Source organism: Bactrocera tryoni, chromosome 3 (genome assembly GCF_016617805.1).
Source record: "Bactrocera tryoni isolate S06 chromosome 3, CSIRO_BtryS06_freeze2, whole genome shotgun sequence".
Lineage (NCBI taxonomy): Eukaryota > Metazoa > Arthropoda > Insecta > Diptera > Tephritidae > Bactrocera > Bactrocera tryoni.
This window is the reverse complement of record NC_052501.1, coordinates 50,669,805-50,695,431: the sequence shown is the minus strand read 5'-3', so window position 1 is coordinate 50,695,431 and position 25,627 is coordinate 50,669,805. Positions and strand designations below refer to the sequence as shown.

The window sequence follows — 25,627 nt, the reverse complement described above, 5'->3', positions numbered from 1 at the left end:
GATTACAAAAATAACATTTAAATACTCTAACAGCCTAGGACATGTCTCCTCCGTTACCAAAGAGCATACTCGGTATTACTGAGAATGCCACTGCCAATATTTTCATAAATGACGATAATTGATTAATGGTTTTGAGTTTGCCAAGCAGAGTGGTGCCTTGTCGTTTGAAAATGACGGCGGTCGTAGTACCCCTATTACCAAGAACTTTGAACCCGTCTTTACTGACACACTCTCAAAATCCGCTAAGCTGGTCACCGTATACACGATGAGCGCCAATGTCTTCGATATAAAAAGTCATTTGACTTCAGACCCATAGAGTTCAGAGCTTTGCTGAAAACCGTAGGTTTTGAAGTCGGTTTGCAAGATTTCTGGAGAACTACTCAACCGATCTTCATGAAATTTTACACAGATCTTTGAGATACAATTCTTAAAGACTTGGACGAAGGCTTTTTTTTTATTAAAAGCATTTGAAAAAAACGAGTAAGAAAAGTTCGTGTGAACTGAACATTTTATGCTTTTGCAACTTGCACGAATCAAAGCCAGGGAAATCCCTTACGATGTAAAACCTACACCAGAGGATCGAAATCTAAGCAATTTCCTATATAAATATACTTAATATAACTCATACACTGAATGACGAATTCGGCAAAAGATTTGTTAGAAAAACGAAAATTTTCATACATACTTCTAGTATATGGCAGTTACTGTGTTTTATTAGGGTCATCCATCCTTCCTTCGGTCATATCAGCGGAATGTTAGAAAATCCTGATTTAGGTTGTATGAGAAGTAGGTCAAGTCTTCGCCCACTTTTACTTATTTTAAACATTTTATAATTACCATTAAGATAATTCAAATATTGACCGACCTATGCAACATAAAGTCACTTGAAGTTTGAAAATCTTTAAATATTAGGTATATGGGGGGTCAGGGAAGAATTGACCCAATTCAATCCATTTTTGACAAACAGAATAACTATTGTCAGGAATCGATTCTCTCTAAATTTCAGTTGTTTATCTCATACTTTGACCTATATTTTCAATCTGGGCTTGAACAGTTTTGGTTGGATTGGAAAATTTTTGGTCATAAAGTGGCATACCTGAAGCAAATTATTAGTGCAAAATTTAAACCCGTTATACCAATTGCTTCCTGATTTGTATAGTGAAAAGCGAAGGAAGCAAACGGAATTTAAAATTGTGTTATATGGAAGATAGGCGTGGTTTTGGGCCGATTCCGCCCATTTTAACACTGTGACATAGGAATATGAAGGAACTGCCACGTACTAAATTTAGTCGAAATTCCTTTAAACAGTACCATTACATGGGAGTGACCGGGGTTAATAGCTAGGCAGTGGTCCGATTACGGCCATATACGAACTCGTACCTTTTTTGATACTAAGGAAGCTTTATCAAGATATCTCAGTTTTTACTCAAGTTACAGCTTGCCTGAACGGACGGAAAGGCAGACCGGATTTCAACATTTCCCACATTCTTATCATTTATATATATATATAAGCCTATATCTATCTCAATTAGTTTTAGGTCATATGTACAACCCTTAGGTGAAAAAAACTATAATACTATTTAGTAAAAGGTTGCAAGAGTATAAAAATGTCGCGAAATTTTCACAGAAATTTTATTTTTTTTGTGAAAATGTCTGCCAAAAATCGAATTTTAAGTTGTTTCTGTTTTGTCCAAGTTCTAAGTTAAGGTCTTAAATAAAACATGTATTTTTTCACTTAAGATGATCCTGTAAAGAGTTATCTTGCCAACGCGGATGCATCTGTTTTCAGTTGGGTCACTGGAAATAGTGTCACAATGGACGAGTTTCAAATATTTCTTCCCAAAAATTTCAGAATTTCTTTGTTAATATAGTATGTTTTTATCAATAAAAAACTCTAATAAAATATTTAATTTTTTATATGAGAAAAAAGGATGTGATTTACCTAAGGAAACCCATGTAACCCATTAAGCCATACCGTCTAAAGGAAAAGCCTTAGTGACGCAGGTAAAACCACAAAAAGTCCATGCAAAATTTAAACCTTGTAACTAAAAAATATTACATTGATATGAATGAATAAAACCTCGCAACCAATCCGTTTTCCCCGTATTATCCAAAAAACCCAGAATTTAGAATTTTTTCATTTCCCCTTCAATTCGCTTGTTTATATTTATTTGTCCCAAAATAACCGGTAAAAATACCCTAAACTTTTGCCCGACACTTAGCTGATTCAGCTGTTTGAAAACTCACAAGAGCTTATGGGCACTCGCACACTACCCCGTGATTGAAAGCTCTCAACGAGCGTCTTATTGAGAATCCTTGTACTCAGCAAATCAACACTTGCTTCCATCCTGCACATTCAGCTGTTTGAAAACTCACGAGAGCTTATTGGCACTCGTACATTTCCTGGCTATTTAGGATAGAGGACCTTAACGGTATAAATTGAAAACTCTCAACGAGCGTCTTATTGAGAAGCCTTGCACTCAGCAAATCAACACTTGATTTCTCACTGCAAATTCAGCTGTTTGAAAACCCACGAGAGCTTACTGGCACTAACACACTTCCAGGCTATTTAGATTAGAGAACCTTGACGGTATAAATTGAAAGCTCTCAACGAGCGTCTTATTGAGAAGCCTTGTGCTCAGCAAATCAACAGTTGCTCCAGCCTTCATTATAACAACGTTTTGCATAAGCAAGATATGGTAAGTTTAACCGCTAGCCGCGAAATTCCAATGGCCCAGCTGGCGCTTGCTGCACTTTCTATTTAAACAACTGTTATACGAAGGCATAATTTAGTTTGCGTTAAAGCGTCTACGGTAAAATACGGACACAAGTGAGTAATGGATTACGCGTGTAATTCTTGGGCTTTTCGTAAAATTTTTGATTAAAAGCAGAGCTTGTGGCCTTTCTGTTGCAGCAGGACAGGCATGCATACGCGTCTAGTCGTTGTTGTGTGGCAAGGACACGTGGGTGCATTTGTCGGTTGCCGGTTTTGTTTTCCTTGGCGGTTGGACGCGTTCAGCTAACGGCTACACAGCCGGCAATTACAAACTCTTAATGCAATTTTCGTTTCAATGATTGCAACGCTGATTTCTTTTGAATAGAAAAAGCTAAAGTTTTAAAGGCAAATTCAGAAAAAAACTAAGTGACAAACTCACTTGATATGCCGTGTTTTGTTGGCAGAGCTGGTTGTGTTGCGCGATTCAATCTGTCCTTAACTAGCGTTTGTATTGTGTGTGTGGCGCAGCCGACAACGAGTGTCGTTAGTCGTTGAAACGGCTTTTCTGTGCTTACTTGGTAGTACACAAATATTCTGCCAGTGATTTAAGCTGTGTAATGGTGGGTGAATATATTGTTATTTTTTCTAGTAGCAAGCAATAAAATATAATTTTCTGCTTATATAAAGTAGGTCGTTTTGTTGTCAGGTGTGCAGAAATGTTATTTGATACCTCTGTTCCCTCCTGGCATGTAAAGTGCAAACGTGAATTTGTACATAGTAAAGCAAACAAAAAAATTAATAATTTGGAAAAAAAAGTAGTATAAATCGTTATTATTGTGATAATTCAATATTTTAGGGTTAAAAGACTTTACATCCTCCTTAGTGCATGGCTATCCTACCGCTTTGCATGTCAAGTTGCATTCTGCTGATGAAGTGACAAAATAAGTCTGAAGCACCAGATTTATTTTATGGAATGAATTAACGGTATAAAGGAGTTGAAAATAAGTAATAGTGCAGCGTTGCAAAAGAAAAATAAATTATTGTTGTAAATAACATAAAACATATTAAACAAACTTATAAAAAAGTTATATATTTTTTATATAAGTATAATTTCGTTTAATAATTTTCTAAGTAATTAATTAACTAGGCAAAATTCAGATTTCTTTGGCGCCGCGATCTGAAGGTACCGTTGGTAAGAGGAAATCTTGATGATTAAAAAAATATACCAGATTATAGGTACCGCAAACGCTTAGATTATTCGACCTAAAGTTAAAAAATTCCAACATTTCAATAAGCTATTTCATTACATTTAACAAACTTTACGCACATTTTTCACTTCACGCTAAGAATTATGAGGAAATAGAATGCTTCCATATGATCATAAAGCATTTCGCTGAAATTCCTTTTTCTTTATTTAGCAATTTCAGTTTTAATAATTAAAACAATTGCATATAGTAGATTATATTTCAAATTAAAATTGCCTATAATAAATGAGTATAAACACCCGAAGGCCGCCAACGTAGAAAGGAGTATTACGCGAAAGTACTTTAGTCACCACGGGTATTGGCTCGACCAGGGTACTTTGTTCATAATGTTAAAATTCTTAATTTATTCTTCAAAATCTATGTCGTTTCCCACAATATAATCCCGCTTGGCTCCAATACTCTTCTATGCGCGTAGCGATTCACAATTAATGTCTTCAATTGACTCAAAACGCTTTCCCCGGGGCGGTCTTTTGAGTTTGCTGAATTGTCAGAAGTCACACGGAGCTAATTCAGGTCAATATGGTGCTGGCGACAAGATACTGGTTGACAATTTGGTTAAAACTTCATGAAGAATTAATGCAGTATGTTACGGTGCAATGTCGTGGTGCAGAAAGCAAGAGTTGTCGGCACACTTTTCCGGCCTCTTTTTACGAATAGCTTCACGCAAATGACGTAAAGCATAGTATTTTTTGTTGACAGTTTAGCCAATCAGGAGGAATTCAGAATGCACCACCTCGAAGAAAACTGTCAACATAACATTGATTTTTGTCTTGTTTTGACGTGGTTTACCTTTGCCACGATATTCGGCCGATTGATCGTCTGTATACCGGTTGTAAGAATAGATTCAAGACTCATCGCCAGTAATAATGCGTTTTAGGCCATCCTGATAGTCGGAGAGCATTGTTTCACAGACGTTAACGTGGCTGTGCTTTGTTGGGCATAAATGATCTTGATGATGGTTTTCATCTATCCTTCCGGTTTCCTTTTTTTCTGGTTTTCATTAGGTCATATTTGACGTGAAATGTTGTCAAAATAATGAAAACGGATAGTCAAATGGTGTCAATTACGTTTGCTGGCACATTTGACAAATCACGGTCATATAAAATGACAACCATATGAAAACAATTAAACCTCGATTTGTGGCATCATTAGACATTCAAATTTCAAAAAGTGTTTTGACGATTTCGAGGTAAGGTTTATATTATACTAGCTGACCCCGCAGCCGTTGTCCTGCGTGAAATTATATGCTTTGAAATGAAAAAAAGTTGAAATTATATTGTGTCGAAAATGATTTATTTTCGATTTTTCTACATTTTTTTAATGTAGCGCAGCTTAATAAACATAATTTTTTTAATTTCTCTTCTGGTGCATAAATATACAAAGAAGATGGGTTTCCAACTCGTCAACACGCCGCATATATCTGGCCAATTTTCCCTGGAAATTGAATACGTTTGAAATGAAATGGCTGTCCCAAGTATTCGATAACTGCGTCATAATCAGTCGGGTTCCATCACACAGTTTCGGCGCATGAAGATTGTGAAACGTAATAATGACAGATCCAACTTTGAGACACAAATGATGCGGTGGCATACCAAGGCTCTCCAAAGAATTTGGAAATTCCACTGGATAATTTACGGTTTCGTCTTCCTTGTCAAGACGATCGATCGATTTATATGAGCGCAAACCTCCCAGAATTTGACTTTGAATCTTCCAGTTTAAGTCATTAACATCGGTATTTTTGGCAACTAAAATTGCGCGTGCACTCAAGCAATTGCAGTTACGATAATTTTGCCAATGTGCGGATAAACATTCGTGATGAGTTCATCTTCCGTTGAAGTGAATTGACAAAAGGGATGTGAAATTGATATCAAACCACTGGAAGTATCAACCGAAATTTTCCCATTTCCAATTCTTAGCGAATACAATGTAAAATGTCATCGGCAATGTTATTTTTTCGTATCCCATAATTAACGCGAATTTGAAGGCTGATATGTCGAAATGATCTTCGCGAAAACTATGCGAACTTCAGTGGCATGCGAAGTAACTATTGCATTGTACTTCGTCTGTTCCCAGTGATTATCATGTTCCAGCAAATGCAACTGCTGGCATGCTTCTCAAAATGTTGCACACACTGTACCATTCACAATACGCGATGACTTAAATGAAGTTGAACCGCGAGACGCAAAACAGTCGGAAAACTTTCATGAATTGCAAAAGTAAACATCCTACAAAGCGCTTTATTGCGGTTCACATAACGACCCATTTGATACTGTAGATCTCATATTGTTCAAGGCCAATAACCGCTATGTTGCTTTCTTTGGTGACGTACTTGCAAACGTATTTCATCGATTTCACCAATCTACAATATTCAACATTGACATGAGTTTTGAATGTGAATTAGACAAAAGTGGCGAATATGGTACGATCCATATGTTTTCAACTTTGATGTCTTGTTAACGTCGATATTCACGCCTCTAAACACGGCTACGCTGGCTAGGTCATGTTGTCCTAAATGTTCGACACAGTACACCCCTGGGAGGCAGAGGAAGAGGAAGCCATTGGAAGTCGTCTGGTGGCGCCACGCGAAAAAGAAACGACGCCGCTATAATCGCGTTTCAATGTCTAAGCCAATTAAACACTAAATGTTCCGCCATTTTCGTCTGGTGAGCGACGCCGATACAGTGAATATCCATCATTTCCCATTTCCGTTTCCGAAAGAAAAGCACACGAGTAGTGTTTCGAGCATTTATTGTCAGACATACAAACCAAAGTGGGATTGTAACGTTCCCAAAGTCCATGAACCATATTGGTTTTCACCACTTCGTATAATTCTGGATCTATCTCTGAATCAGGAATTTCCGCTGAAATGATTTCATCAATAGGATCTGGTGTAATCACCATCCGCATCCAAAGATGACTGTGTGTACTCAACAGAATACATTCAGCATCTAACAGCACCATATATACCATAGGTTGCTTCAAGATAAAGACCATCAAACATCGCAGCTATTGTTTAAAAAGTCGTGCCGTGATATCGTTACGATCGCTAGCTGATTGACCGCGATCCATAATTCCGCACGTATGTCATCGCATTTTGGGATTACTTCTTGCCTTTCCTTGGGCTGCCATACGTTGATGGCAAACAGAACGCCGACAAATATTAGCGCGACCTCTTCGTGGCTTCGTAATAAATTTCAATCAGTAATTGATCACTTCGTCTGAAACACACATAAAGTTTTCACTGAATAATTTTCAATCATTTTTCCTTTGGATAGCCGGAATAAAAAAGCAAGCGACCGCAATTGAACGATTGAAATAATTTACAAATCAAAATATTGAAAATCAAAATAAACAAAAATTGAAAAAAATGTGTATGAAAAATGTTACTTTTTGGAATTGTCCAATTTTCCGACTTCTCCTCATGAAAAGTATAAGGTATTTGTTTCTAAACCTTTCCCGATCCTTCTCTTCTCTCATTCTCTTAGTGTTACTAACAAACAAACATTCATGTTTATATATGTATGTATGTAACGTTTGTATGGGGAAAAGAAAAAAGCTGTTTTTAGGGGTTTTCCGGAAATTATTCGAATTTTTCTCGCCGTAAAAACCATCTTTGAACTTCAACGAACATTCAAGAAAAAGAATTGGCCAAATTGGTCCAGGCGTTATTGAGTTATGAGCGTACATACATTTTGGGGATTCATTTATATACTCTCGCAACAAGTTGCTAAGGAGAGTATTATAGTTTTGTTCACATAACGGTTGTTTGTAAGTCCTAAAACTAAAAGAGTCCGATATAGGGTTATATATACCAAAGTGATCAGGGTGACGAGTAGAGTTGAAATCCGGATGTCTGTCTGTCCGTCCGTCCGTCCGTGCAAGCTGTAACTTGAGTAAAAATTGAGATATCATGATGAAACTCGGTACACGTATTTCTTAGCTCCATAAGAAGGTTAAGTTCGAAGATGGGCAAAATCGGCCCACTGCCACGCCCACAAAATGGCGAAAACCGAATACCTATAAAGTGTCATAACTAAGCCATAAATTAAGATATTAAAGTGAAATTTGGCACAAAGGATCGCATTAGGGAGGGCATATTTGGCCCCCTGCTATGTTTTTTGTACATATCTCGGAAGCTACTACAGCTATGTCAACCAAACTCTATAGAGTCGTTTTCTGCAGGCATTTCCATATACAGTTCAAAAATGGAGGAAATCGGATAATAACCACGCCCACCTCCCATACAAAGGTTATGTTGAAAATCACTAAAAGTGCGTTAACCGACTAACAAAAAACGTCAGATAGACTAAATTTCACGGAAGAAATAGCAGAAGGAAGCTGCACCCAGGCTTTTTTTAAAAATTGAAAATGGGCATGGCGTCGCCCACTTATGGACCAAAAACCATATCTCAGGAGCTACTCGACCGATTTCAATGAAATTCGGTATATAATATTTTCTTAACACCCTGATGACATGTACGAAATATCGGTGAAATCGGCCTTCTTGCAATATAACGCTATTTTGAATTCCATCTGACGCCTTCTCTGTATAATATATATGTACATTAGGAAATGAAAATACAATTCAATACTCAAAGTACACAAATTGATCTAATCTAATTAATTTTACAGCAAAATAAAAAAAAATATGTAAATTATTATCACTTTATCATGCGAGAGTATAAAATGTTCGGTGGCACCCGAACTTAGCCCTTCCTTACTTGTTATTTATATAGTTTTTGAGGTTATAATTTATTTATTTTTGTTGTTTTTTTCAGAACAATTATTGCTGCTTTTTACGCGTAAGTTCGTATAAAGTATTACAAAAAAAATTATTTAACAAACATTTATTCCAGACGGCCTTTAATAGTATAAGTTACACAAAAACTGAACAAGGTGCTGGAAAAACGCCCACGATGAGCCCGCTCTATATATGTATATTTGAAGTTTCTAGAGCCGACTTTGCGTGCTGAAACGAATTCCACTTCAAATCTAATAAATGTCAGTGTATACATAATGCATGATAAATTGTAAAAAATATTACTATTTGTATATTTATATTTACATTTTTTGTATAAGATATGCATTATATAAAAATATGTACATTGAATTCAATTTGATAATACTTTCGTTTCATCTAAATTGAAGAAATTTTTAAAACAAGACCATGAAAATATTTTCTACTTACAAAATCACTTAAATTATGGAATTACATTCTTGTAAAAGAGAAAGAGCCTACAAACACGTAACACGTAATATTGTCCTATTATATTTCCATTCAACCTCTCCATTAGGAATCATGACCTACTTCATAAAACTTCAATTACCCGGATCAGTAATACCTTTTGTGTCTTTGCCTAAATAATGTAATATACAAATCGCGAAGACAATAACTGTCGCCTGTAACGTGACGATCCGAAAACACAATAAACATTTTCCACCACATTTCTTGCTCTGGATAGTCTATAATTAAATTTATTGTACGACATCATTTCATTGCGGAAGCTGAATGGTTTCATTAAGTACGTTTTTAAAGGGTAAAGGGCCATCGAAAGAGCACATCTGAATATGTTAAAAAACAAGATATTTTAATTTATTTAAATTGTATTGTTTTCCAGTAGTTTTACTTTCCAACAACCTCCATCAGATTCGCGACCATAAGCTCCAACTTCTACAAACAAAAATTTATAGTCGGCATCAACCATAGCTATCAGAATAATGATATTGTTTTTCTTGTAGTTGAAACACTCGGAACCGCAGTTGACAGGCGCCTGAATCGCTATGTGTTTTCCATCCAATACTCCAGAGCCGAGCAATAAGAGAAATTCCATCGCTGGTAAAAACGTTCGTACACATTTATTTATTCTTCTTGGATGTTCGGAACCTTATCATAATACAGTTTTTATTATTTCACTTATGCACGAATATGTATACCTGAATATTTTCTTTTAAAACTAATTTCTTAAAGCTTCAAAAATTGCATCACACGTCTTACGCACTATATGACAAATGGTAGATTTTCGAAAATACTCATTTGGCTCGAGAAGTTATGGCCTGTGGCCAAATAGCGTAGTGTTGCCATCAGTCTTTTACCAACCGAGATCGCTTCACGGAATCATGAATTTCTTTTATAAATATTAGAGAGTCAAAAAACTATTTTCGTATTTTAATAATAGATGTCGTTGCAGTGGTATATCTCCGATGCTGTATCAGTTCGTGTAGCACAAAAATGGTTCGCTCGCTTCCATTCTGGAAATTTCGAAGTGAAAGGTGCACCTCGCTCTGGTCGACCTATCGTTGAAAAAGTCGATGAAATTATGGAAAAGATTGACCAGGACCGTCACGTAAACAGCCATGACATCGCTAACGAACTTTAGATTCATTATCAAACGATTTTGAACCATATAAAAAGGCTGGCCACAAAAAGAAGCTCGATGTGCGGGTACCACATGATTTGTATGTGAAAAATTTAGTGGACCGAATTAACATCTGCGATTCTTTGCTGAAACGAAATGAAATCGAACAATTTTTGAAGCGAATAGTAACAGGAGGCGAAAGTAGATCAAATACGTCCAAGCGTGGTGAAGCAAATGGTCGCAAAGCCGGGATTGACGTCTCGAAAAGTTATGCCGAGTGTTTGGTGGGATTGGAAAGGAATCATCCACTATGATCTGCTCCAGCCTGGTCGAAATATTGACTATATATTTTACTGTCAAAAACTAATGAGATTAAAGCAAGCAATCGAAAAGAAACGGCCAGAACTGATCAACAGGAAGGGCTTCGTCTTCCATAAGAACACCGCTAGACCAAACATATCTGTGATCATTCACCAAACAACCCTGACGTTGCACCATCGGAATACCATTTGTTTCGATCAATGCAGAACTCCCTTAATGGAGTAAAGTTAGCTTCAAGAGAGGCCTGTGAAATATACTTGTCGCAGTTTTTCGCCGAGAAACCAGAAAAGTTTTACACTGATGAAATAATGTCTCTAGCGGAAAAATAGCAAAAAGCCATTCATTATATTAAAAACAAAATAAGTTGAAGTTTGATTAGAAATGCGAAGATACTTTTTCGACTACCCTATATATTATAATTATGTTGTAAGGCGCCCAACTAAAAAGTCGAAGTCTTCCAGAGTCGTCCTCAGGAAGTTTTTCAATTACTTTTGGTTCTGGGAAATCGGCTTAAATCTAAGTGTGATGTAAAATCCACTGCCAGAACTCTTATTTAAGCTTGGTCTTATCCTTAACCTTAACTGCTTTGGCTTTCTTTGATTAGTCCTCTTTTTTCAATGCTTTTAATGTTGTTATAAGACATAGCGCCGCAGTTGCAATAGCAAATTTTTTATATTTATAATTTTTTTGTTTTTCACGCACTTTTCTAAAATGAATTATATTTTTAATATAACAGCTGGTGAAATTGTCTTCTCACAATTGCCATCTATAGTGAAAACGGGTTGTCAATCATCTGACACCAAAACTTAACGACAGGTTTAGAACTGATGTTGAAATGAAAACGAATTTGACGCACCAGATGAACAGCTGCTCATTGAGGCAGTTTTTGAAGTCAATTATTTTGCCCTAGTAAAAACCAAGCATTATTATTTTTTGCTCACAGCAATATATGTAAGTATATTTCGTTAAAAATATTCGATAAGACTGAAAAAAAAACTGTGTTGAATTCATGTGGCGGAGATAACGTATGTAAGAACGCTTAGAAGATTTAGTCCTTTCCGAAATATTAGAACGAAGGTATTATTGCAGAGAATACCCCAAGACTATGGATCAACTCAATATACAAGTATATAATTATGATAGCATTTGCAAATGATTAATAATATCATAAAAAGTTTAATCTTCTAGAACGAGGAACTTATAACATTTAATTTGATACTGTTACTGAACATTGCGCTTAGAAGGCTCGCTTCGAACAATTTAAAATTTCCATTTCGAATGACCAAGTGTGACAAAATTCGACATTAGTACGTGAGGAAAGAGTTGAAAGTAGTTTTATTCCAAGTGAAACGCACACTTAAATATAAGTAGAGTAATGTAAAAGGGTGAGAGGAGCAAAGTTTAGAGGAGAAAAGCGGACAAACTAAGGAGAAAAGAGCAATACAAAAGAACGAATCAAATATCAAACAAAAAAGTTTTATTCAAAGTAGCAGCTGCGTATGAGAATTTCATTTTCGGTTCGGTTAGTTCAGATAAATGAGGGGCGCGGTCGACAAGTAAAGTCGCAAAAAAATTTGCAACATTACAAGGGTTACGTCTAAGTGGGCGGCACGTCGATGGGACCGACTTAGATGAAAGAAAAGCGAGCAGAGCGCGGATACAGTCGTTAGACTGAGGTTATGACGGTACGGAGAAGCTGTGACTTATTTACTGTCTTTGATGTCGGGCTGTTAAGCGTAAAACGCAGCCGCAGCAAGACTGAAAAATAAAAAAGTAACCGTCGAAGCAGACAAAAAATTGGAAAATAAATAAAAACATTTAACAAGTCTACAAATTTTAGCAACTTAAAAAAGTCGCTGCCATGAAATGCAGCACTCAGAGCACGAAATGAGAGCAGGATGAAGAGCATTTCCTTGATGCGGTGCGGCAAGGCAGCAAGCAACACAGTCAACGGGCGAGCTGTCCGAACCGGTTGACAAGTTGGCTTTCTCACCCCATCTCCGTTGGTTAGTCACATGGGTTGTTCGTCCTGCTCGTCGCATGGTTCTTTTAGTGGAGACTTCAGGTTGGCAGTTGGCGACAGGACATTTGCGGCTGTTATGCGTCCGGTAATACTTCGTAGTCCAACAACCACATGAGAAATTGCAAAAACTTGCATTACCACCAGCCATAGCTGCAATGGCAATAACAACGCAGCTGCAATAACAAAGAAACCATTTACAACATTGCTTTTCATATTAATTTATTTATTGCAATTAGTTCTCTCAGTTCTCCACCTGGTCTTTCCAACTTGTCGGAGAGGTTCTTCCCCATCCCGACGGAGCTTGTGGTATTGCTCAACGTCAGTTTACACAGCCCAATTAGTTTTTCCTACAATTGTACTGGTTCGTTTTAAAACAGGAAGAGGTTTGAATAATGAATACTTATATATCTAATGCGAATTCGGTCCAAAAATTTCGTAAGCTCATCATGGTGTGAGTGCTTACAAAATGTGTATGGCTTGATCGACAACTAAACATCTGTTGCTATCCCAATCAATATTTATAGTTAAGAATTTAATAGGTGTTCGCTAGAAAATTCTGCCTCTTGACCGCTTTTATATAAACAAAAACGATCCACGAGTATATCTAGATTTTGATACATCAGTTTGAATGACAGCTACCATATATGCTATAATGGTCTGATCTTAAAAATTATCGGATGTATTAGCGTTGGATTTGCAGTATTGTCAAATAAGAAAGTTTTCGTTACAAGCACTTCATTTTGATTGTTCAGTTTGTATGACAGCTACAGCTATATGCTATAGTGATCCGTTAACGGTGATGCCGACACATAAGCAGCTTATTAGGGAGCAAAGAATGTGTGTAATATTTTAGAGCGATATCTCCAGAACTGAGCGACTAGTTGCGTATACATATACAACCTTACAGAAGGAAATGGCTAAGTCTACATATATCATCACGCTGATCATTTTCATACCATAGTGTCCGACGTTTCCTTCTGTGTATTACAAACTTCATGCCAAACATAATAAATCCTGTTCACGGTAGACAAATTAAATCAAAGAATGCTTAACTTCTTCTTTAACAAGGATTGCATTTAAGCTGTCAAATGCCTAATTCCGTGCTAAAATTGTGTTCTTATAAGCAATTATTCGCCAGCAGTGCATACTCGAACAAAAGACTCCGGCCGTATATTGCTTACTCGGACCTCAAAGCATTATCTTTCATCCGCTTGGTTGGCTGATAAGAGGTTGCATTTAAATGCGGCAATCAACCTAGCGAAGAGGTAGGGCTGAAACACGCAACGGGAAAAGTTTTTCCTACAAAACGCAACAACAATTACAAGCGCAAAAAAAATTGCAATTACAAGCCAGGCAGCGATAAAATGCAAACGTGTTGGCCACGTTCACGCACTTTGGCAGGAAGTGTTGTTTGCAGTTGCGAAAGTAATAAAAGTAATATAAAAAAAAAATAATAAAGTCAAAGGGAAAGCGCAAATAAATGCAAAATGTTGGAAGCTCAAGAAAACCGGAATCGCACTGTCGGAACTGGGGTGTGGAATACAGTTTGTAATTTTTATGCTCCTCTTTGTTCGTCAAAACTTCTTCGTCGTTATCTCCGTTTTGTGCGGATCACAACGACAACATCCATTGGCCCCCCACTTGTATACCGCTTTATCCTTTATTGTAACCCTTGCGTTAGCCTCATATCTTATGACTCATACAGACTAGTGCTGCCACACTATGTCTTTCCTTCTGTTCACGTAGGGCAAAAAATTTTGAACTTTTTAGTTACCGCAAAGTGAAAGTTTAAATTGCGTTTTCCTCTATTTTTAGTGTTTGGTTTTAATTGGGCTTGCTGTATATGTACTGTCTGTTTTTTCCTGCCTTAACCGAGCGCTGTCACTTCCTGCATTGCCTTTGCTTTATATCCTTACCGGTCAACCTGGTCGAGTACTTGCACTTTCTCTTTACGCTCATTTCTAACACTCCAAACAACTTCATTATAATTTAAAGCGAATTTGTTGTTGTTTTTTGTGAGTTCTATTTTTCTTCATATTTCATTGCTCATGTGGTAAGAAGTGGTACGTATATTTTCATAATTTTGCTATCCTTTTCACTGTGTGTTGGAAATTAATAATATTGATGAAATGGAAATTGACTTATGTGATTTCCACTTCGGTCATTTGTAAATAAACAAATGTAGAGTTAAGCGAATGGCTGGTTCGAACGGTCGCCGTTAAGAGTTAAAGTGTAAACACAATGGCTACGACAGACTGCAGCGGCACGACAGTGAACTGAAAACGTCGTTGTTCATCTTACTACATGTACATTTTGAGAAGCAACAACAACACAATGTGGCCGGCATGTACACAAAACAACGCAGTTGTCCATTTTCCATGTACACAATTTCGTTGTGGCCATACTAATACCTTTCACTTCAATGAAATTTTAATATTTTGTTCAAAGTGAAATTTTTATCCAAAAAATAAGTAAATAGGTAAATATTTTTGCTTTAAATTATCACTTGTTATTACAAATGATATAATAGAGCTATAATATAGCTATTTTATGCTTTTATTTGTAAAATAACGTCAAGTTTGTTAGAGCCGTGAATAATTTTACATTTTACATATTAGTCGCATCACCACTCTACCTCCTCTTTCTATCTTCCATTCTACTGTCAACTCTACTGTCGTCGTACTGTCGTTGGCAAAAATAGGAGGATATTGAAGTTAGCGAGAACGACAACTGTCGGCCTGCAGTCGTGTAATCGTGCAGCTGTGAAAATAACACTGCCCATAAGAACGTGTGCATTTTAATATTTGACAGATGTAGTTTGCAGTCTGTCGTAGCCATTGTGTTTACACTTTTATATGCGCGTGTATATATTAAACTCGGCTAACGCCTGTATTGAGTTGCGTTAAGTTAAGCTCATTAGCAAAGCAAAGGAAATGCCTAGGGCTATTTGAAGAACTTAATTTATTTGAAGTTGTTGTTTTTGTTGCGACTGTGTCATGAACGAAGCTGTTAGGTTGCTTTGTTTTAAAATTTGAGAAAATAGTTATACAGGAATTAATACATTATATAAGCAATATTCAAGTAAAACCTCAAAGTCGTTTTCTGCTGGTGAGGGAAGTAGAGTTCCTTCAATTTATAATATATAGTAGAACGAAGTGAAACAAATCTTCTTCTTCTTCTTAATTGGCGTAGACACCGCTTACACGATTATAGCCGAGTTAACAACAGCGCGCCAGTCGTTTCTTCTTTTCGCTACGTGGCGCCAATTGGATATTCCAATCGAAGCCAGGTCCTTCTCCACTTGGTCCTTCCAACGGAGTGGAGGTCTTTCTCTTCCTCTGCTTCCCCCGACGGGTACTGCGTCGAATACTTTCGGAGCTGGAGTGTTTTCCTCCATCTCGACAACATGACCTAGCCAGCGTAGCCGCTGTCTTTTAATTCGCTGAACTATGGCAATGTCGTCGTATATCGTGTACAGCTCATCGTGAAACAAATTATAACAGTAAAACACATTTTCTACAAAATGCTATAAAAATGAACTGAATTTAAAATAAATAAAATAAAATAATAACATTAAGAAATAAAATATGAAAGTAATATAGAATAAAATAAAAAAAATACAGTAAAGTTTATACCTATTTTATTAATTTTTTTATCATTTTCTAAGTTTAAATACTGAAGAGGCTTATGAGCTATTTGTATTTAACGGAACTTATTTATATTTTACTAAAATAACAGATGGAGTCATCTGTAGAAGTTCCCGCAAGTGAGGAAAGTTCTCTCATCGTTAACTTAAATTTTTTAATTTCTGATACAGATATCTGATTTCTTCAGAGAAAAGTGGGACAACCAGCCAAACAGTAGTTGCTTTTAAAATGATATTGGTGTAGTTTCTTACCCTTAGTGAGTTCTACGGTTCTTACCCTGAATAGGGTATTTTAAGTTTACTATGAAGTTTGTAACACTCAAAAAGGGTCGTCGGAGACCATATAAAGTATAAATACCTCAATGAGCAAAAAATAGTAAGACTTCATAGATTTAAAATTTTTCATTTATTCTTCAAAGTCTAAATCGCCCCTCAAAATAACACCCATTGGCTCCAACACACTTGCACAAACGTTTTTGGCAATTCTCGAAACAGTCAAATTGCGGAAGAGTATTCATTGAGCGTACTGATTCATAGAGTTTCCCGAACCGATCTGTCTTTGCTAACTGGCCAGAAGTCACACGGAGAAAAATCGTTGCATTGCCGTGGTGAAAAAACCGGAGTTGTCTGCCCATAATTCCGTCCTCTTTTCACGATTAGCTTCGCGCAAACGACACATAACACTAAAGGAGTATTCTTCGTTGACAGCTTGGGCGGTCGGAATGAATTCGGAGTGCACCACACCTCGATAATAGAAGAAAACTGTCAAAATGACCTTGAGTTTTCACCAGCTTTGACGTGTTTTTTTGGCTTCGGCTCACCTTTGGTAAGATATTCGGCTGAATGAACGTCTGTTTCCAGGCCATAAGAATAGCTCTCATCGCCGATAATAATGTGTTACATAATTCCTGGTAGTCGGAAAGAATTTTTTCAGAGACGTTAACGCGGCGCTGCTTTTGGAAAAAAATGCATGTTACGTTCTTCAGAAAGACAGGCATCCTAAACACTACTGATTATTTTGATGTGACATTTGACACAGTCGCACTAGTTAAGAAAAGAAATTTTAATTAATTTAAATTTTTCCAAAGAATTTCATTTTAATTTTTGTAAAGTTAATTTAATGCCAAATTATTAAATTTTATTTTTAACTAGCTGACCCCGCAGCCGTTGTCCTGCGTGAAATTATTTGTTTTGAAATGAAAAAAAGTTGAAATTATGTTGTGTCGAAAATGATTTATTGTCGATTTTTCTAAATTTTTTTTAATGTTGCGCCGCTTAATAAACATTATTTTTTGATTTCTGTTCTGGTGCGTAAATATACAGAGAAGATGGGTTTCCAACTCGTCAACACGCCACGTGAAAAACATAGGATAAATTCCCGGAATTTGACTTTGAATAACATCGGTATTTTTGGCAGCTAAAATTGCGCGTGCACTCAAGCAATTGCAGTTACGCTAAATAATAAAGGTCGGATAAACATTCGTGATGAGTTCATCTTCCGTTGAAGTGAATTGACAAAAGGGAAGTGAAATTGATATCAACCCACTGGAAGTATCAACCGAAATTTGCCCATTTCCAATTCTTAGCGAATCAATGTAAAATGTCATCGGCAATGTAATTTTTTCGTATCCCATAATTAACTCGAATTTGAAGGCTGATATGTCGAAATGATCTTCGCGAAAACTATGCGAACTTCAGTGGCATGCGAAGTAACTATTGCATTGTCCTTCGTCTGTTTCCAGTGATTATCATGTTCCAGCAAATGCTACTGCTGGCATGCTTCTCAAAATGTTGCACACACTGTACCATTCACAATACGCGATGACTTAAATGAAGTTGAACCGCGAGACGCAAAACAGTCGGAAAACTTTCATGAATTGCAAAAGTAAATATCCTACAAAGCGCTCTATTGCAGTTCACATATCGACCCATTTGATACTGCTGATCTCATATCGTTCAAGGCCAATAACCGCTATGTTGCTTTCTTTGGTGACGTACTTGCAAACGTATTTGATCGATTACACCAATCTTCAATAATCAACATTGACATCAGTTTTGAATGTGAATTAGACAAAAGTGGTGAATATGGTACGATCCATGTGTTGTCAACATCGATGTGTTGTTAACATCGATATTCACGCCTCTAAATGCTAAATGTTATGCCATTGTCGCAGGTGAGCGGCGCCGATGCAGTGAATATCCATCATTTCACATTTCCGTTTCCGAAAGAAAAGCACACGAGTAGTGTTTCGTGCATTTATTGTCAGACATACAAACCAAAGTGGGATTGTAAGGTTCGCAAGGTCCATGAACCATATTGGTTTTCACCACTTCGTATAATTCTGGATCTATCTCTGAATAAGAAATTTCCGCTGAAATGATTTCATCAATAGGATCTGGTGTAATCACCATCCGCATCCAAAGATGACTGTGTGTACTCAACAGAATACATTCAGCATCTAACAGCACCATATATACCATAGGTTGCTTCAAGATAAAGACCATCAAACATCGCAGCTACTGTTTAAAAAGTCGTGCTGTGATATCGTTACGATCGCTAGCTGATTGACCGCGATCCATAATTCCGCACGTATGTCATCGCATTTTGGGAGTAATTCTTGCATTTCCTTGGGCTGCCATACGCTGACGGCAAAAAGAACGCCGACCAATATTAGCGCGACCTTTTCGTGGCTTCGTAACAAATTTCAATCTGTAATTGATCACTTCGTCTGAAGCACACATAAAGTTTTCACTGAATAATTTTCAATAATTTTTCCTTTGGATAGTCGGAATAAAAAAGCAAGCGACCGCAATTGAACGATTCAAATAATTTACAAATCAAAATATTGAAAAACAAAACAAACAAAAATTGAAAAAAATGTGTATGGAAAATGTTACTTTCTGGAATTGTCCAATTTTCCGACTTCTCCTCATGAAAAGTATAAGGTATTTTGTTTCTAAACCTTTCCCGATCCACAACAAACAACCTTTAAAAATTTCATCAACCGTTCTCTTAGTGTTACTAACACACAAACATTCATTTTTATATAACGTTTGTATGGGGAAAAGAAAAGGGTTGTGTTTAGGGGTTTTCCGGAAATTATTCGAATTTTTCTCGCCGTAAAAACCATCTTTGAACTTCAACGAACATTTAAGAAAAATAATTGGCCAAATTGGTCCAGTCGTTATTGAGTTATGAGCGTACATACATTTTGACGATTCATTTTTATTTATGTATGTATAAATGTAGATGTACATATATATGTATATAGATTTAAAAAGTTTATAATTAAATTAAATTTTCCTCGACGTGCCCTCGCCTACAGTTTGGGCGATAAAAGGCGTAGTGTGTCAATGCGCGCTTAATCCGTTTAAAGTATCGATAAGTCGTTGTATTCATATATTGTGTATCGCCCACCCCTACATTTACTCATTTTGAAATTGTGAGACGGATTGGATGGATGGGAAGAAAAATTTACTGCGATATAATTGGAGAAATTTCAAGGATTTTGGTGAGTATAGTGTGTGAAAACTTTAATAATAAATTAAATTAGAGGCATTTGAAACGCCTTTTTAAAACTAAAAAAGAGTTTTATACAGAACAATTAGCCGTTAAAAATGAGGCATCAGTACGAGTTCGGGGAAACGATGCCGCTACCGAGAATATTACGCATTGTAATTCTTTTCATAGTACTGATGCCACTAGGGAAAAGCTTCCATTAAAGAATTCTTTTCGGGAAAAAATTAAAGCTTGGCAGATTAAAAATAGAATCGGTCACAAAAGCTTACGTGAGCTTTTATTTATTTTAAAAGAGGAAAATTTAGACGTACCGTTAAGTCCCTCAGTTCTATTGGACTTAAAAAATGAAGAAGTGGTTATTGAACATGTTCTCCCGGGAGAGTATGTTCATCTCGGCCTTAAAAATCAAATTAAGAAAATTGAAAGTAGTGTGTTAGAATTTAATGAAATTGTGTTTGATATTAATATTGATGGTCTGCCATTATTCAATAGTTGAAGAACTCAACTTTGACCAATTTTAATACGCATAGTTAATATTCCAAATATATCGGTATTTCCTGTGGGTATATATAAAGGCAAGCAAAAGCCAAGTGATATTGATAAGTTTTTGAGCTATTTTGTCAATGAGTTTCAAATTCTAAGGGTAAATGGGTTAGAACTAGGCGGTAAAATATATGAATTAAAAATTAGATCTTTAATATGTGATGCACCAGCTAGAGCATTTGCCTGTGGTATTCCGCGTCACACATCAGCTCATGGGTGCTCAAAGTGCACAGCAGAAGCAAAAAAAAATTAGAAATACCCTTGTGTATCCCACGAAAGTTGGAAAAATTGTAAGTGATGAAGATTTCGATCTCCGAAGACACATTGATCATCACCAAATAGGATTTCGCACAGTTAAAACACCATTTGAAAAAGTAAATTTAAAAATGATAACACAGGTACCTTTAGATCCAATGCATTTAATCGACCTTGGAGTTATAAAAAAGTTTTTAGTTAGAATTTTAAAAAATAAATTAAGTTATGAAAAGCGACTATATGTAGCAAACAAAAAATAAATATCCGATCATTTGGAATCGCTTAAAATTCACATTCCAAAGGAATTCGTTCGTCTACCTCGAAGTTTTGAGGAAGTTGCACACTGGAAAGCTACAGAATTCAGACAATTTTTGCTTTACACAGGTATTTTAGTTCTAAAAGATAAAGTGCATGAAGATGTAGGCACAATTTGGCGCCGCGATTTGAAGGTACCGTTGGAAAGAGGAAGTCCTCCTGATTAAAAAATATATAGGGTTATAGGGTACCGCAAACGCTTAGTTTACGAGATATTCTACCTTAAAGTTCAAAAATTCCCAAAAATCGAGCATTTCAACAAGCTATTTTACCGCATTAATAGTAAAGTAAAGTGTGTTACTCACATTTTTCACTTCAAATTAATTAATTTAAACTATAAACTTTTAAATAAATCCACATTTTACACTTTTAACAGTTTTTTTACCGCAGAAATCTTTATTTTAAAAATTACATTTTACACTCGTAGTGAACATCATGTGTGTGCTAAAATTACGACGAAATGGAGCGCTGCCATGTGATAATAAGGAAATTCGCTGAAATGCCTTTTTCCCAAAAATTCCTCTATCCATTCATATGGATATGTTCTTTATTTAATTTAATAAACAAATATGTAATATTATATACTTAATATATAATAATATTATATAATAATATTTAACCATTTTATAATGAAAACTCAAACTTTGTTTGAATATTAGTGCAAGATAACCAAAAAATATAACCACTTTATAATGAAACTCAATATATTTTTTTATTTTAACGCAAAAGGAGTACTACGCGAAAGTATTTCAGTCACCCCGGGTATTCGCTCGACCAGGGTTATTTTTTTAAAGCGCGGCCGAAGGCCGCCAACGCCGAAAGGAGTATTACGCAAAAGTACTTCAGTCACCCCGGGTATTCGCTCGACCAGGGTTATTTTTTTAAAGCGCGGCCGAAGGCCGCCAACGCAGAAAGCAGTACTACGCGAAAGTACTTCAGTCACCCCGATATGATATAAATTTTACAATATTATTGTAGATTTTTACTTATTTATTTTTATTAAACATAAATCGCATATTATACATATACATTCATATGTATAGTATATATGTATACATATGTATATATACATGTGTATATGGAAGACGTTTTCACAACTCAATATTATAATTTGAAAACTGTTGGAAAGTATTTTTTATTATAATTAATATAGAAAAAAGAATCACGCAAAAGAACAAACAAAGAAAAATCGTTAAGAATCCTACAAATTTGGTGTTTGAGATGTGGCAACGCACGTTTTCCTCATAATTGTAAACAATCTAGCCTTTGCAACGATGGGTGTTCTAAGTTATTTTTAAATTAATAAATATAGGTAAAATATTACAAAATAAAAGTGAAATGTGAACTTATTTCAATCTTTAAAGTGTATGTTTAAATATAACAAGAGAAAAATGTGAAAAAATTTAGAGAAACATAGAGAAAAAACATGTTTTCTTAGTGCAAATTTTTGAATTTTTAAACGTGAATATTTCAAAAAATATTAGTTAATTTTACATTATTTTTGGATATTCCTCCTCTGGAGAAGCTACCCTATCCGAACATACCCCATTTATATGGAAATTTGTTTTTTTTACCACGCCGCCAAAGTAATCGGAATCGTGCCAAGATGTATACTATGTTATTTACAAAATTAAAAAAAAACGTTAGAAGACCTACTAAAATTTTAAAGCAACTAACTAATATAAATACATATTCTGACTTTCATGTTAAATCTAAAATAACAGGATTTATAGAAATAAATTCAAATATTAAAGCATATACCAATCTGCATTATTTTTTTTAGCAGATTTAGTCCAAATAATATCTGTTTAATCTACCCTTTTATTATTATAAATATTCAAGCTTTTGAAAAATCGGATCCCGGCTCTGGGGTAATAATTGGAAGACGATATGTTAATACTATTAGTTTTTTCAAAGAACCCTTAGACTCTTTTTCAGCTTTGGGTATATGCTTAGCTGATGCTGTACCCAGAACTGAAAATTAAATGTTTTCAATTGAAAACATAACTTGCAAAATGTTATGTTTGCCACATAACGACCAATTACTTTTTATACCAATATTACATGGCTGCACTAATTAACGTTTTTAATTTTGTTTTCATATACTTACGAGTACATACATATGTAAATATTTGGAGTTGGTTCATAAGGAAAAAAATGGAAACAGCTGGAAAGCTTCGCCGGATGAACGCCGGAATACCCCAATCATTTCTAGGTAAGTGAACTACTGTTTTTTAATTTATATTGTTTATGTTTTTACTTACATTGACAATTTTTATTATTTAGATAGCTTCAATGATGATTGCGATAAGTGCAACAACCTTCAAAAATTATTTGTTGACAAAATTACAGAATTGTATGTTAAATATATATCCATATACATAATTGTAATCAAATGGAATATCATTAACATACCCACATTCTTTTATTTTTCCAGAATTAATTGAAAAACAAAACAAAGTGATCATTAATATTTTGGCGGAACATACCGGTTTGTTACAAAATCTAACTCAAAATGAGAAGGGAACTGTTGGAGCTATTTCCAAATTTCCTATCAAAACAGATGATGTTATCGTGAAATTAGAGGCGGAAATATGTAAATGATGATAATAGATATTGCTATGTAAGAGTCCGATAATTTATATATACAAATAACTGTTTATGTCAAGAGCCTAATCCAAAATCATTTTAAACATATTAGATTTCAGCAGTGCAATACTTGTTGCAAGGAGAGGTTGTAAAAAATTTCGAAAAAGTTTTGGCGCGTAAATTTTGCCTTGAATACAACACTAATGGAATTGGCAACAAAAAGAGCTTTAAGGATCTTTCTATGGTGTATACCATACTTAAAAGTATGGACAATTTAATTATTCATTAACGACAAAACAATATATATATGTACATATATATAATTTTTTTATTTATTACAGAAGCAATTGGAAAAACAGCAGTAAATGCGAAAGCGGAAATGAGGAGGGCTTTTCAGGTCGTAAAAAAGAGGAAAATCCTAATATAAAAACTGATTTTTTTGCGTTACACATACGTACCTCTCCCAAAATAGAGTTAAGTTTTTAATAATAATTTAAGTGTAATATATGTAAATAAAATTTTTTTATAAAAAATGAGTTGCTGCATCCAAAGAAAATATTTTAAGTTTAATATACTTGTGTAAACTAAAAATTTTTTAATAAAAAAAATAATAATAAAAACAGCGTTTAAAAATTTTTATTGGAAATAGAGTAAGGTGAATTGCTTAGCTCAAAAATGTGGTCCATTTGGACCACAATAATAGTAAGTAGAGTGCCATGGTCTAGTGTAATTAGAATATATTTTGGACTAGACGAAGTAGTTTCGAAGGTGGTCGAGAACGCAGTGGTCTTGTGTAAGCATAATATATGTTGGACCAAAGGAGGTAGTTTGGTAGGTTGTCCTATATTATGCAGCGTTGGACCAGATGTGGTCATGTCCAATGACATCGCAATGTTAATGTAACTATATTTTTTCCATATGTTTGGACCACGTCGGTAACTAGTGTTGGTTACTAAGTATCGTGGTCCTGTCCTAGTACATAATGTAGTCCAACTTTTTGCAGGGATTATTACTTATATATATATATATATATATATATATATATATATATATATATATATATATGTCATTGTTCAGTTTAAGTGCTTGAATTTAGCAAGGTGAGTTTATATGTATGTGTTTCATTGTATTTATGTGTGTTAAGTTTATGTGCACTCACAGCACATGACCACAGAAAAACACCAAAATTCGAAAATCCAGAAAACCACATTTGTAAGACAGGGATTTCTTTTTGCGGTTTCCTACACTCTCACATTTTTGGCAAATACTTCAATTTTCTATGCATTTATGTGTAGCAATACTAAACTTTTCTTGATTTCATTCGTATATTTTGATATTTATCCCTCTCTGCCATTCATTCCAGCTAACATTCACCTCTAATGCTACCGCACGTCACGTACACAACCTGTTGTATCATTATGCCGACTGCCAAACACAGTTGGCCTAATCTTCTTATATATGGCAAGGGCAGTCCTTAAACTGTTATTGCTGCTGATATTGTACTCCTTAGGTTATAGATATGCTTTCGCCGAATTTGAGAAATTTCAAGTATTAACCTCAATGCTAAAAACAGAATTAAATGCCGAGATAAACATTGAAAAAGTTATAGTCAAAAGATCTAAAGACCAGAAAAATGCACAAGTACTCTTGGCAGCAAGAATTATCGAAATACCTCTTCGGTAAACCGACTAAGGAATAAAGTAAAACGTTAATTTTTTACTTTTTTATTGTATTTAGAGCACAGTTTAGTTTTCAGCGCAAGTAAAATGATCACATCGAAAAACTCATATTTTACAGACACTTGGGTTGTTATGGTTTTAAACGCAAACAACTAATTTAAAGAAAGAAAAGGAAAGTAGCTTAATGTAAGAAATTGAACGTCGTTACAGTCTCATCGAATTTTTTTACATCCTTGCATATTTTTGTACAAAAGCATTTTCTCAAAGATGCCTTAAAACACTTGTAGGAAAATGAAAATAATTAAAAAGCTGCAGTGCAAATAATACGGGCATTTATATGCATATCTCAATGTTTCTTTACAACAAGCTTAGATAAGTATTTATGCATGGTATATTTAT

The 25,627-nt window shown here is 35.2% G+C and overlaps 1 long non-coding RNA gene across 1 annotated transcript; it reads left to right on the top strand.

The window, feature by feature from the left end:
- Nucleotides 1–2,812: 2,812 nt before the first annotated feature.
- Nucleotides 2,813–24,085, top strand: LOC120771586. Its single transcript, XR_005704981.1, has 6 exons — nt 2,813–3,336; nt 23,074–23,175; nt 23,247–23,316; nt 23,398–23,583; nt 23,662–23,812; nt 23,891–24,085. It is a non-coding gene; the product is annotated as an uncharacterized LOC120771586 (long non-coding RNA).
- The last annotated feature ends 1,542 nt before the right edge of the window (nt 24,086–25,627 follow it).